The sequence below is a fragment of the Vicia villosa genome, unplaced genomic scaffold, assembly GCF_029867415.1.
Source record: "Vicia villosa cultivar HV-30 ecotype Madison, WI unplaced genomic scaffold, Vvil1.0 ctg.000696F_1_1, whole genome shotgun sequence".
Classification (NCBI taxonomy): domain Eukaryota; kingdom Viridiplantae; phylum Streptophyta; class Magnoliopsida; order Fabales; family Fabaceae; genus Vicia; species Vicia villosa.
The window spans coordinates 581,399-596,194 of NW_026705313.1; positions in this window are offsets into that span (position 1 = coordinate 581,399).

The window sequence follows — 14,796 nt, forward strand, 5'->3', positions numbered from 1 at the left end:
GATGTTTTCCCATAGATGATAAATTAGTGGTTGCTCCGCTCCGTGTTGAAAATGGTACTCTTAAGGTGTAACATAGCCCAACAAGGGGAGGAACTAGACGTTAGGGGTTTTGACGTGGATGTTATTTTGTGCACATATAGGTTGGATCTGATAAGCCTAAATTTATGTTAGAGAAGTAACCGACATATAAGGATGGTATTGTGCAGTATCAAATAGAGAGAAACACCAGGATATGGTGTAGTATCAATAGAGAGGAGTGACCATATGGTGGAGTATCGCTTGAAAGAAGCACACTTGAAATTGAAACATGGGATGTAATAAAATATCGCTTAAGAGAAGTATTACACAAATGCAATATTGCTCAAGAGGAGCAGACCCTAAATTTAATCGTAGGGTGTGATACATTATCAATTGGGAGAAGTATTATGCATGTGCAGTATAAATTGCGAGAAGCACATTTGTATTTGTAGTGTAGGTGTGATACATACTTGTTTGACCCACATGCTTTTACCATATACTTTATATATACTTTTTGATTTGACATCCATTGTTGATTAAGCATACATCCATGAGAATACTTGTCCCTATATACTTGTCCATAAGATCATACACATCCATACTCATACATATTTGATGTGATTGACTTTATAGAGGTATGTTTTCTCTTTTATTCATAATCTTTATACACTTAAGATCATTTGTATACCTTGATGCCTTTGCTTATACTTAATATACTTTGACTTTACTCATAATACATATGCCATATCTCACCCATATTACTTGATATGCTTATTGTCATACCCCAAAATTTGCCCACACATTTTCTCCTGCACAAAATCAAATCAAAACACAAAGCTCCAAAATACACTCTCCTATACAAGGCCCTGAATTAGGGTTTAGGTCATTTAACGGAAAATCATTGAATCAATGGCTCAAGGTGGTTCCATAGGGTCACCAACATCCCAAAGTATCTCCATATAAAGGTTCAAGTCAAACAAAACAAATTTAGTCCCTCAAATCCTGATTAGGTCAACAGTCGACTCTCAAGGGCAAAACAGTCATTTCAAGTCAAAATACAGTCAAAATTCAAGATATTTGGTCAACAACATCCTCATAACCCTCAAATCATCATTTGATCAAGGGTTGATCATGATGATACAAGGAAAGATCAGAGAAGTCAAAAGTCAAAAGTTACTATTTTGGGCATGAACTAAAAAAGTCAATCAAACTTTGAAAATTCACCAAATATTCATACTTCATCAGAAAAATTCCCACCAAAGCTCATTTTGAAGAGAATTCATTCCTCTATCAAATGGTCCAAGAATCAGAGCCCATAGGTCAATGGTTTAAGAGATATGGCTTCATACGTTATAGGTCCCTTTCAAAAGTCAACAAAAAGACATTTTTTTCAAAAGGTCATAAAATGAGAATGGAAAATGATTTTGATATAGGACCAAAGACATTGGTTAGAGGACTCTCTAAGGATTCCAAAAAGTCCAAGAACACTTCCATACCTCAAGAATTGAGAGAAATACACCTTGTCAAAGTTGGACTATTTTTGAGGAAAAAATGTGAAAAGGAAAGGTTCAAAATCCAAAATTTTCCAAATGGGCCTAGGCTCTACTAATCCAGTCTTCACTTTGAGCCCATGCACGCCCTAAAACCAAAGCTTTATTATTTTTAGGATTTTGCTATTTTTTTTTATGGTTTTTATTTTAAATCATAAATTAAATATATAAAATCATAAAAATAGTTAGAGATTTTATTTTGCTCCAATTCCAATCAAATAAATCACATTAATGAGTTAATTTTCGTGGTCCACAAAGCTTGGTAAAAAAATATTGGAATTAAACCAAATTTGGAAGCTTTTTGAACATAATTTTCAATCATATTTTCTCTAATGGCAATCTTTGATTCAATTGGATTTTCTCCAAGAATATCAACCCTAAATCATCCTCTATAAGTATCAAACAAGAGCAGACCCCTAGGGTGACGGATTCTTGCTCTGCAGAACCCTAATCAAGCTCCCAAAATTTTCAAGAAAATTGGAATTCGAAATTGGAAGTAGCAGGGTGATTCGAAGAGATTTTAAGGTTCAGAAACATTCCTTGAGTTCTCCTGAAGCTATTCAGATCATCTCCAAGTCCTTGCACGACCAGAATCACCCTCAACACCTCACGGTTTGCACTTTCTGAAAATCATTCGATCTCAATGATTCATGCATCCACATCAAAATCTAATTGCATATATATGTTTGTTATGATATACTGATTGATTTTGGAGCTTTAATTGCGTTTCCATGCCGTTATGAACATTCCGCCATTGTTAGGTTTTTTGACTTTGAAATAGGGTTTTTTGTTTTAAGTAAAATTGGACCTAATAATTAGTATCATTAGAATCGTGAGACCTGGACGATCACATCCATGAGGTCGCGAAATATTTCTTGTTGCGTTTGGTTGCATTCGTAGCTTGCAGGTTCTAGCAACGGAGGGGTGTCCGTAGCTAAAAGTCCCAATAGGGCTAACACGACGGACTGGCGAAGAAGACGACAACGTGGCGCTTCCCTAGTGGCCCGTTTACGCGCGCGTTTGGAGTTTGAATCAGACAGATTCAATACTTCTCGGTCCACACGCACAGGATGCACCCTCACGTTTTTAGCCACAGGATCATCGCTCCAGCCTATCCAACGCGCACAAGAACGCAGGTCCACCGTGGTCTTCAGAGCTGAGCCACACAGGATTACTTACGTTAAGTCCCAGATTTTTTTTCTTTTTTATTACATGATACTTTTATTTTTGAAATAATATGCATATATGTTGGTTTTTTTCTTCAAATAAATTTGCTATATATATAAATTATATAAAAACTTATAAAATAACTTTTTAAATATTTTTATTTATTTTATTTTTATTAAAAATTGATTTAAAGTGATTTAATTATTTACATACTATTTCAAAATTGCATATTTGCCTTATTTTAATTCCAAAAAATTCCAAAAAAATTATTTTTACACTCGATTTAATTTCTTTATTTCGATTCAATTAATTAGGTCGCAAGACCAATAATTAATTAAATCAATTTGTCATTACAAAGAATTTGAATCCTAATTAGGGTTTACCCTACACTAAAAATCTTCTTCTTCTGTGCCTTTTTCAGGGTTATCTTTTCAAACGCCTTCCGACTACGCGCCTGATTCAAAAGCCAAAGGGTTATCTTTTCAAACGCCTTCCGACTACGCGCCTGATTCAAAAGCCAAAGTTAAGTACTCAGTTTAATTTAATTTAAATTATATTTGATTTATATTTTAAATTAGGGTTTGTTTCGCCTTCATCCATTATTTTGCCTTTGCCCTTGTTCCAGGGTTTACCTCCGAGGCAACCTCCGACTCTAATTATATCAGATCAAATTCGAAAGCTAAGTATTATCTTGTATTTAGTTTAAATAATCTTTTTATTTCATTCTGTTTTCTTAACAAATTAGGGTTAAATTTAAATATCAATGAATTGCCTATACACTCACGCCTCGTTGTTTCTTCTTTCAGTTCTCAATGGTCAGAGTCAATGCTTCAGGCAAACCTTGCCCTCAACCCTATTAGGCAAATGCCAAGCTAAGTACCTTCTCTCTATTTTACTTTTAATTTATTATTCTACTTTCTTTGTGGTTAATGAAGTTTGCCCATGAACTTGATAATGCACTCACTCTCTGCTTTCTGTCTCCTCCTTCTCCTTTTCAGGGTTCGTTGATTGCCAAAGCTACGAGTTTGGTATCCCTAAACTCTAATCTCTTATTCTTTCTGTTTAGTTATTACTTATGTCAAACCCTATTAAGGGATCCGCTGGTTTCATTGTCCCCTTCCCCATATTACTGTTTCTTGCCTTATATTATCTGCGTGGTTAGTAAAATAGGGAGTGACAACTATTAAATTGAATTAGCCTCATTAATTTACAAGATAATATAATTGAATATAATCACGTGATTGGTGCACACACGCACGCTTTTGGGTAACCCCCTCTGTTGCCTTGTTGCCTGTTGCCTGCTGCCTGTTGCCTTTGTGTTTTTTGCAGAATAAGCCACGTCCCTCGAATACGAGGATACCTCAGCCATGCTGCCTCGATAAATAAAGGTCATACGACCCTAAATGATGCTGCCTTCGATACATAAATATGACCTCGGCCCTCGGAAGTTGCCTACGGAAAAAGGCTGAGGTATCTTCTGGCTGCCTACGAATAAGGCTTATTCTGATCCTTGCCTTAGACTACCTGCCCTCCTATGGCACGGGGCAGTTTTATGGCAAAGGATATTTCGATGACCCTTCTACCTCCAAACGAAAGGCTTCCTGCCCCCTTTATGGCAAGGATTGACCCTTTCATTCTGAAAGGCTAAAAGAGACCTATCATCTGAGTTTAAGGTAATTGCCCCTAATTGCCTTGCAATGCTCAATTTTCATATTCTTTCTCACAATTCTTCAAAAACTGGCTACGCTCATTTACGAGCTAAAGTCCACTTTTTTTTCTTTCATCTACCTTTTTCTAAAAACAAACGAGCAAGCAAAGCAATTAAGAGCCCATGGAAAACCATGGATGCAAAGGGTGCCTTACACCTTCCCTTTGCATAAATTACCCCCCGAACTTGGATTTCTTTAAAAAGGTTTTTTCTGTTTCTTTTAGCCTTTCTGAATTTGTTTGGATAAAATAAAAGTCGGTGGCGACTCATGCTTAACCGCAACATTTTCGATTATAAAAGTCAGTTCACCGTATTACAGAACTGGCGACTCTGCTGGGGATTTTTTCGATAAAAGAGGGGTTACCTTAAAAGTTTAGGAATCACTTAAATGTTTTCTATTGATTGCTTTGCTTGCTTTATTTTTCAGGGTTGTTTTGGGAAAATTGAAGGACGAATCCTATTCCTGGATTCAAGAACACCTAAGTTTAGGAGTGGCATAGTCATGGAGGCCTCTTTCACATATGTGGGAGATGAGTCAATATGAAGTTCACGCTTGAGTTAGGACTCCATAGCATATGCACACCTTTCTCAAATGAGGGAGGTCTATGTATGTGTCTGTGGGTGCGCCGGAGCTCAAGGACCTTTAGTTACCCTTAACCCATCCTGGCCTTTAGGAACGTAGTGGGGGGACTACCCTTGACAAATGTTAAGGACTAGTCGCTACCCGATGCTACAATTCAGATAGGTTCTTTCTCAAAGTATCATTGCATGGTGCAAATGCATCATGTCCGAGGGTGCTTTAGAAGGGCTGACAATTCTGGATAACTTGTAGAACCCGTTGCTGAAATCTCCTTATCCATAGAAATACCCTTGGGAAGGACACCTGATCAGACTTCATGCAAGCCTTAAGCCAAAAATTGTGTGACTTGTGTGACTTGTTTGCGTTAGCTACTAACCTTCGCTTCCTTGCAGGTTGTGTTAAAAGGACTTGTTTGTCCTTACTATCTCACACTATGCCAAATGAACTTCATTCGCATAACATCATGACATCATAAGCATAACATGATTTAACTAACCCTTTCAAGGATCTTAGGAATTTAGGGCGCACAATTTCAGGTGCTCTTATCAAGGACTAAATTCCTATCTAGGGGAAAAAGGATTTATTTTCCTCTGGTCACGTACCTTCCAATTCAAAGACACAGTACCAATCAAGGGGCAAGAGGATTTATTTTCCTCTAGCCATGCATGTTCAAATTCAGAAGTATCCCGAATCAGAGGCGATGACCCACTCGATATGGTGAGCTTGATTCTCAAAGAAGGATGTTCAAAGACAAAATTTGGAATCCTTCAAACAAAGACGTGACCAACTCATTTTCTAATGCTGCTAACTAGATTCCTAAAGATCCTTGAAAACATTTCATTTGCATTCATAACATCGCATAACAGGTTTCCTATGATGGATTTCTCATCCTTCCTCGCTGTTTATTTCAGCATCATGAATCTCGAACAATCAGTTAAGGATCTCCAAGCTCAAAACACTGAGTTCCAAGCCTTGATTTTGAATTTGTCCAAGGGGCAAGAAGAGCTGAAAGCCATGCTGACTAAAAAGAAGAAAAAGAAGGGTAAGAAGACTCAGGTGAAAAAGCTTAGACCAATCTTGCAACTCAGGGATGCTGAAACCTCTGAAGACAGTGATGAGGATGAGCAAGAGGATGATGTTAGTGTCAAAACCGATGCAAAAAGTAACCATGAGTCTGCCAAACTCTCTGAAGAAGAAGAGGATTATTACCATGAGGACGAACATCTCGATGACAAATACAAGATGTTAGAAGAGCGTCTCAGAAGCGTGGAAATTCAGAAGATACCTGGGCTGGATTTTGAAGAGCTTGGACTTGTTCCTGGGGTCGTTATTCCTCCAAAATTCAAAACTCCCGCCTTTGCTAAGTATGATGGAGTCTCTTGTCCTAAAATACACTTGAGGTCTTATGTGAGGAAGATTCAGCCTCACACTGATGATAAGAGGCTCTGGATCCATTTCTTTCAGGAAAGCTTATCTGGAACTCAACTTGAATGGTACTATCAACTGGAAAGTACCAACATTCATATGTGGGAAGATTTAGTTGTTGCTTTCTATAAGCAATACCAGTATAATTCCGATCTCGCACCAACTCGCATGCAACTACAAAGCATGTCTATGGGACCTAAGGAAAGTTTCAAGGAGTATGCTCAGAAATGGAGAGATCTAGCTGGAAGAGTCAAACCTTCCTTGGCCGACAGAGAGATGGTAGATATGTTCATGAATACACTGACTGGCCCCTTCTATAGTCATTTGCTGGGAAGTTCGTCATCTGGATTCACTGACCTCATACTGACTGGGGAACGTGTTGAAAGCGGTATTCGAAGCGGTAAAATTCAAGTGGCTACGTATGCTAATACCTCAAAGAAAGCGCACAATGAGAGGAATGAATCTAATACTGTGGGGACGGTCCTAGCCTCCAATCAAGTGCCGACACAACAAAGGGGCAACCAACGTAAACAAGGTGCATCTAAAAGGCAATTCACAAAGATCAACATAACTTTGGCCGAAGCGTTACAACAGTTGCTTAAAGCAGGGTTGATTACCTTAAAGGATCCTCCTCTGAAGCCCAACACCTTATCTCATCAGTATAATCCTAATGCAAGATGCGCTTATCACTCTGATAGTATTGGACATGACACAGAGAATTGTTGGCCGTTGAAGAACAAGATCCAAGATATGATCGACGCTGGTGAAATTGAGTTCGACCATCCTGCAACTCCTAATGTGATCACTGCTCCCATGCCTAATCACAACAAGATTGCTAATACTATGGGTGGCTAGAAGGATGAACGTTTTAGATCATTAGATTTACTTTTGTTTGCAATTTCTATTCTGTTTGTTTAAACATTCGACTTATGATAGACATTATCTGTTTTAATAATTATCATCAGTGCATTGCAAATGTTTATCTTGAATACATTATTTCGTTACCACTCATTTCAAATCACGTATTTACTTTGCATATGTTTTGTGTTTATTCAACTCCTGCTAAGCTGTAAGCCTTTTGAGGGAGGACGACGGAAACAATACCGCAACCTCATACAATATGCTTTTGAACGGACTATGTTGACGATGTACAGGCATTGTTTCAATTCCTAAACAGTGGAGATATAAGGATGTTAATCCCTCGTCAACCCCTTTGAGCCTAAGAAGTAGAAGTTTCTTCCTTGTACTAATTAAAATCATTGATTATAACCTGGGGCAGGGTAGTTCTCAGTTAATTTGGCTGTGCATTCTATTTTAAGAGAATCATTCAATACACCTTTCGATAAAGGCTTCAATCACAAGCGTTCATCCGCACACATCAAAGATGTGTTGGAGATGACAATCAAAAGACAATGATGGTTCGTCAATCATCAAACAAGACAGTCAATATCTTCAAAAGAAAAAATGAAAAATATATATATACAAAGAAAAGCCTGCTAAGTCAAAAATCAAAAGACGACTTAGGCAAAATCAAGGCATCCCGCTGACTGTAATCTCAGAAATAAAAAGTTCAGGCAAAAGTTAGGGATATCAAAAAGATGAAAAAAGAGAAGTCAATATACAACACAATGTTGTGACTACCAAAGGAAGAAGCGACTGCCATCTCAAAAGCTTTCCTTGCTTGTGAACCATCATCATTATCAAAGGTGCAAATCCAAAAGTCTCTTGGAACCTGAATGCACAAGTTGAATTAACTGAGCCTAGGATCGAAGATCATCACGAAGAGGGGTGGGTACAATCAATTTTTGAGCCTTTATCCTTCGTTTCTTAAACCGTGAACCAAGCCACGTTACAACCCTTAAAAGTCCTAACTGAAGCATGGTTAGTTCGAAAGCATACTGTCACAAAAAAGGTATCCTGACTCCTTAAGGTTTACCACAAATGCTGAGTTGACACTTCGTTTTTTTACAAACATCACGTTTTTATAAACATCATGCTTTTACGTATCCAATTTTAATGTTTTTCAACAAACTCAAGACAAACGTATGCAGTGCATCTCATGAATACATTATTAAACATATTCTGCTACATAATTTCAAATGTTAGCAACAGAAAGAATTTGCACAGGGTACAACTAATGATTGAAAGTTATCCCGACAGACAAAATTACTCCAAGGAAGCCCTGTCTCTTACGTATACAAGGGGCATGACATGTTTTCGTCCAATCAATCTGGGGCAAATCTATGCAAGTCCAAATTCAACATCTTGATCAATACTCAGTGGCGTGTCCTGAACCAAGTAGTAAGTTACTATGATACTGGGGGCAACTTTCAAGACACCCATGTCTCCCCACAGAGCCAGGTTCACGAAACCACCTCCCCGCAGAGTAATCATTAAGAAGACATCTTTAAACATATTCGTCTCAACAAAGACATGACTCCCCAACAGAGTTTACATCTTCCGCATTACCGATCATCCAATATGTTGCTCTTCTCCAACATGGTTTATCTCTAAAAACAGGGTACATCAAACTACTAATCATCCCCAAGTAGAAACCATAAATCACCAGCTGAGCATCTTCAAGACAAGATCCGACAATAAAATCACAAGGATATAGAGATTTATTTTCTCAATCAGGACAACATAAATCATATTCGCATATCATATGTCATAAACATATTCATACATTGCATACATCACTTCATGCAAGTTTCTCATTTATTTTGAGAATCCCATCTCATTCATTACATGCATCATGACATTGCATACTTTGTTTTCAGGTTCCGCCTCGACAATCATTCCTCTCAAATATAATCAAGCTGGAGATTCATTCTGACAAGCCTTTTTACATCCCAAAACTTCGTCAAATAACTCATCAACCCTAACAAACAAACATTCTTAATCAGATATGGTCTAATATATGACCCGTTCCGGTATTCTTAATCAGATATGGTCTAATATATGACCCGTTCCGGTATTCTTAATCAGATATGGTCTAATATACGACCCGTTCCGATATTTTTAGTCAGATATGGTCTAAATGTATGATTCGTTATGGCATTATCCATCAGATATGGTCTAATATACGACCCGTTCCGGTATTTTTAGTCAGATATGGTCTAAATGTATGACTCGTTCTGGCATTATCCATCAGATATGGTTTAATGTATGACTCGTTCTGGTATTCACCCTCAGATATGGTTTAACGAATAACTCGTTCTGATATCCCTCCTCAGATATGGTCTAATATATGGTCTAAATGTATGACCCGTTTCTCTCATCACGAACAACGCTAACACGATCAATCTCTAACAAATACTTCTCAAACACTCCAAACCGAATCTAATGTATGATTTGCTGGATGGCATCTTCAAGCCCATCTCCGACAAAAGTCCCTACATCAGCTAGGGCAAATTTCTTGGTATTCTAGTGTTCAATCATCTTCCACCTTCAGATACCGACTGGCACACAAACCACTCTACATCTTCAGGTTTAAGATAATTGAACAGGGGCAGCTGTCATACCCCAAAATTTGCCCACACATTTTCTCCTGCACAAAATCAAATCAAAACACAAAGCTCCAAAATACACTCTCCTATACAAGGCCCTGAATTAGGGTTTAGGTCATTTAACGGAAAATCATTGAATCAATGGCTCAAGGTGGTTCCATAGGGTCACCAACATCCCAAAGTATCTCCATATAAAGGTTCAAGTCAAACAGAACAAATTTAGTCCCTCAAATCCTGATTAGGTCAACAGTCGACTCTCAAGGGCAAAACAGTCATTTCAAGTCAAAATACAGTCAAAATTCAAGATATTTGGTCAACAACATCCTCATAACCCTCAAATCATCATTTGATCAAGGGTTGATCATGATGATGCAAGGAAAGATCAGAGAAGTCAAAAGTCAAAAGTTACTATTTTGGGCATGAACTAAAAAAGTCAATCAAACTTTGAAAATTCACCAAATATTCATACTTCATCAGAAAAATTCCCACCAAAGCTCATTTTGAAGAGAATTCATTCCTCTATCAAATGGTCCAAGAATCAGAGCCCATAGGTCAATGGTTTAAGAGATATGGCTTCATACATTATAGGTCCCTTTCAAAAGTCAACAAAAAGACATTTTTTTCAAAAGGTCATAAAATGAGAATGGAAAATGATTTTGATATAGGACCAAAGACATTGGTTAGAGGACTCTCTAAGGATTCCAAAAAGTCCAATAACACTTCCATACCTCAAGAATTGAGAGAAATACACCTTGTCAAAGTTGGACTATTTTTGAGGAAAAAATGTGAAAAGGAAAGGTTCAAAATCCAAAATTTTCCAAATGGGCCTAGGTTCTACTAATCCAATCTTCACTTTGAGCCCATGCACGCCCTAAAACCAAAGCTTTATTGTTTTTAGGATTTTGCTATTTTTTTTATGGTTTTTATTTTAAATCATAAATTAAATATATAAAATCATAAAAATAGTTAGAGATTTTATTTTGCTCCAATTCCAATCAAATAAATCACATTAATGAGTTAATTTTCGTGGTCCACAAAGCTTGGTAAAAAAATATTGGAATTAAACCAAATTTGGAAGCTTTTTGAACATAATTTTCAATCATATTTTCTCTAATGGCAATCTTTGATTCAATTGGATTTTCTCCAAGAATATCAACCCTAAATCATCCTCTATAAGTATCAAACAAGAGCAGACCCCTAGGGTGACGGATTCTTGCTCTGCAGAACCCTAATCAAGCTCCCAAAATTTTCAAGAAAATTGGAATTCGAAATTGGAAGTAGCAGCGTGATTCGAAGAGATTTTAAGGTTCAGAAACATTCCTTGAGTTCTCCTGAAGCTATTCAGATCATCTCCAAGTCCTTGCACGACCAGAATCACCCTCAACACCTCACGGTTTGCACTTTCTGAAAATCATTCGATCTCAATGATTCATGCATCCACATCAAAATCTAATTGCATATATATGTTTGTTATGATATACTGATTGATTCTGGAGCTTTAATTGTGTTTCCATGTCGTTATGAACATTCCACCATTGTTAGGTTTTTTGACTTTGAAATAGGTTTTTTGTTTTAAGTAAAATTGGACCTAATAATTAGTATCATTAGAATCGTGAGACCTGGACGATCACATCCATGAGGTCGCGAAATATTTCTTGTTGCGTTTGGTTGCATTCGTAGCTTGCAGGTTCTAGCAACGGAGGGGTGTCCGTAGGTAAAAGTCCCAACAGGGCTAACACGACGGACTGGCGAAGAAGACGACAATGTGGCGCTTCCCTAGTGGCCCGTTTACGCGCGCGTTTGGAGTTTGAATCAGACAGATTCAATACTTCTCGGTCCACACGCACAGGATGCACCCTCACGTTTTTAGCCACAGGATCATCGCTCCAGCCTATCCAACGCGCACAAGAACGCAGGTCCACCGTGGTCTTCAGAGCCGAGCCACACAGGATTACTTACGCTAAGTCCCAGATTTTTTTTCTTTTTTATTACATGATACTTTTATTTTTGAAATAATATGCATATATGTTGGTTTTTTTCTTCAAATAAATTTGCTATATATATAAATTATATAAAAACTTATAAAATAACTTTTTAAATATTTTTATTTATTTTATTTTTATTAAAAATTGATTTAAAGTGATTTAATTATTTACATACTATTTCAAAATTGCATATTTGCCTTATTTTAATTCCAAAAAATTCCAAAAATATTATTTTTACACTCGATTTAATTTCTTTATTTCGATTCAATTAATTAGGTCGCAAGACCAATAATTAATTAAATCAATTTGTCATTACAAAGAATTTGAATCCTAATTAGGGTTTACCCTACACTAAAAATCTTCTTCTTCTGTGCCTTTTTCAGGGTTATCTTTTCAAACGCCTTCCGACTACGCGCCTGATTCAAAAGCCAAAGGGTTATCTTTTCAAACGCCTTCCGACTACGCGCCTGATTCAAAAGCCAAAGTTAAGTACTCAGTTTAATTTAATTTAAATTATATTTGATTTATATTTTAAATTAGGGTTTGTTTCGCCTTCATCCATTATTTTGCCTTTGCCCTTGTTTCAGGGTTTACCTCTGAGGCAACCTCCGACTCTAATCATATCAGATCAAATTCGAAAGCTAAGTATTATCTTGTATTTAGTTTAAATAATCTTTTTATTTCATTCTGTTTTCTTAACAAATTAGGGTTAAATTTAAATATCAATGAACTGCCTATACACTCACGCCTCGTTGTTTCTTCTTTCAGTTCTCAATGGTCAGAGTCAATGCTTCAGGCAAACCTTGCCCTCAACCCTGTTAGGCAAATGCCAAGCTAAGTACCTTCTCTCTATTTTACTTTTAATTTATTATTCTACTTTCTTTGTGGTTAATGAAGTTTGCCCATGAACTTGATAATGCACTCACTCTCTGCTTTCTGTCTCCTCCTTCTCCTTTTCAGGGTTCGTTGATTGCCAAAGCTACGAGTTTGGTATCCCTAAACTCTAATCTCTTATTCTTTCTGTTTAGTTATTACTTATGTCAAACCCTATTAAGGGATCCGATGGTTTCATTGTCCCCTTCCCCATATTACTGTTTCTTGCCTTATATTATCTGCGTGGTTAGTAAAATAGGGAGTGACAACTATTAAATTGAATTAGCCTCATTAATTTACAAGATAATATAATTGAATATAATCACGTGATTGGTGCACACACGCACGCTTTTGGGTAACCCCCTCTGTTGCCTTGTTGCCTGTTGCCTGCTGCCTGTTGCCTTTATGTTTTTTGCAGAATAAGCCACGTCCCTCGAATACGAGGATACCTCAGCCATGCTTCCTCGATAAATAAAGGTCATACGACCCTAAATGATGCTGCCTTCGATACACAAATATGACCTCGGCCCTCGGAAGTTGCCTACGGAAAAAGGCTGAGGTATCTTCTGGCTGCCTACGAATAAGGCTTATTCTGATCCTTGCCTTAGACTACCTGCCCTCCTATGGCACGGGACAGTTTTATGGCAAAGGATATTTCGATGACCCTTCTACCTCCAAACGAAAGGCTTCCTGCCCCCTTTATGGCAAGGATTGACCCTTTCATTCTGAAAGGCTAAAAGAGACCTATCATCTGAGTTTAAGGTAATTGCCCCTAATTGCCTTGCAATGCTCAATTTTCATATTCTTTCTCACAATTCTTCAAAAACTGGCTACGCTCATTTACGAGCTAAAGTCCACTTTTTTTTCTTTCATCTACCTTTTTCTAAAAACAAACGAGCAAGCAAAGCAATTAAGAGCCCATGGAAAACCATGGATGCAAAGGGTGCCTTACACCTTCCCTTTGCATAAATTACCCCCCGAACTTGGATTTCTTTAAAAAGGTTTTTTCTGTTTCTTTTAGCCTTTCTGAATTTGTTTGGATAAAATAAAAGTCGGTGGCGACTCATGCTTAACCGCAACATTTTCGATTATAAAAGTCAGTTCACCGTATTATACTTATTATGGATGCTTGCTTGAGATGTATGTTATGATTGCTTGATTCCTCATTGATATTGCTTGTGTCACCAAATCCAAAGGAATGAGATAGTATTGACTAAAATTTTCAAGGTACTCACCTCTTTCCCTCTTGTTTATTTTATGCTTTGTATTTATAAAACTTAGCACCAAAACCCTGCTTTGCATTTTAAAGCTTAGCAATCCTCCTTTTAAATCTTGCTTTACATTTCTAAAACTTAGCCATTTTTAAACATGTTTTGTATTTCTAAAACTTAGCATTCCACCCCTTGCCTTGCATTTTTAAAGTCTGACTCCTTTTAAAGACATGTTTTGTATTGTTAAAGCTTAGCATTTTAAAAACCTACTTTATATTGTTAAAGCTTAGCACCCAAAAACATTTTGCCACTTTGGCTCTTTATTTTCCTTTTGAGGGGAATACAAATGCTCCGACTTCTCTATTGCACAAAAGGGGTATGTAGGCACAAGATGCAATGTCTTGCCGAACATAATAAAACTCTTTTCTCACCATCCCACTCTATTTCACAAAACAAAAACATTAAAACAATAATGTATATTTTCAAAGAGGTTCTTGTAGAGTACTACAGATGTGAGGGGTGATAATACCTTCCCCTTGCATAACCAACCCCCAAACCTAAGATTTATATTTATTTTATTAGTTTTGAACTTCTTTGGGTTTACTCCGTTCTTTCTTCATTTCCTTTGGAAACAATAAAGCGCAGTGACGACTTTCACTAAAGTACGAGCTGGGTCAATCCAATGGTTCGGACTCAATTTTTCACCGCTATATGTTCCTATATCAAAAATACATGATGACACAATGGGATAACTGACTCAACAATCATCC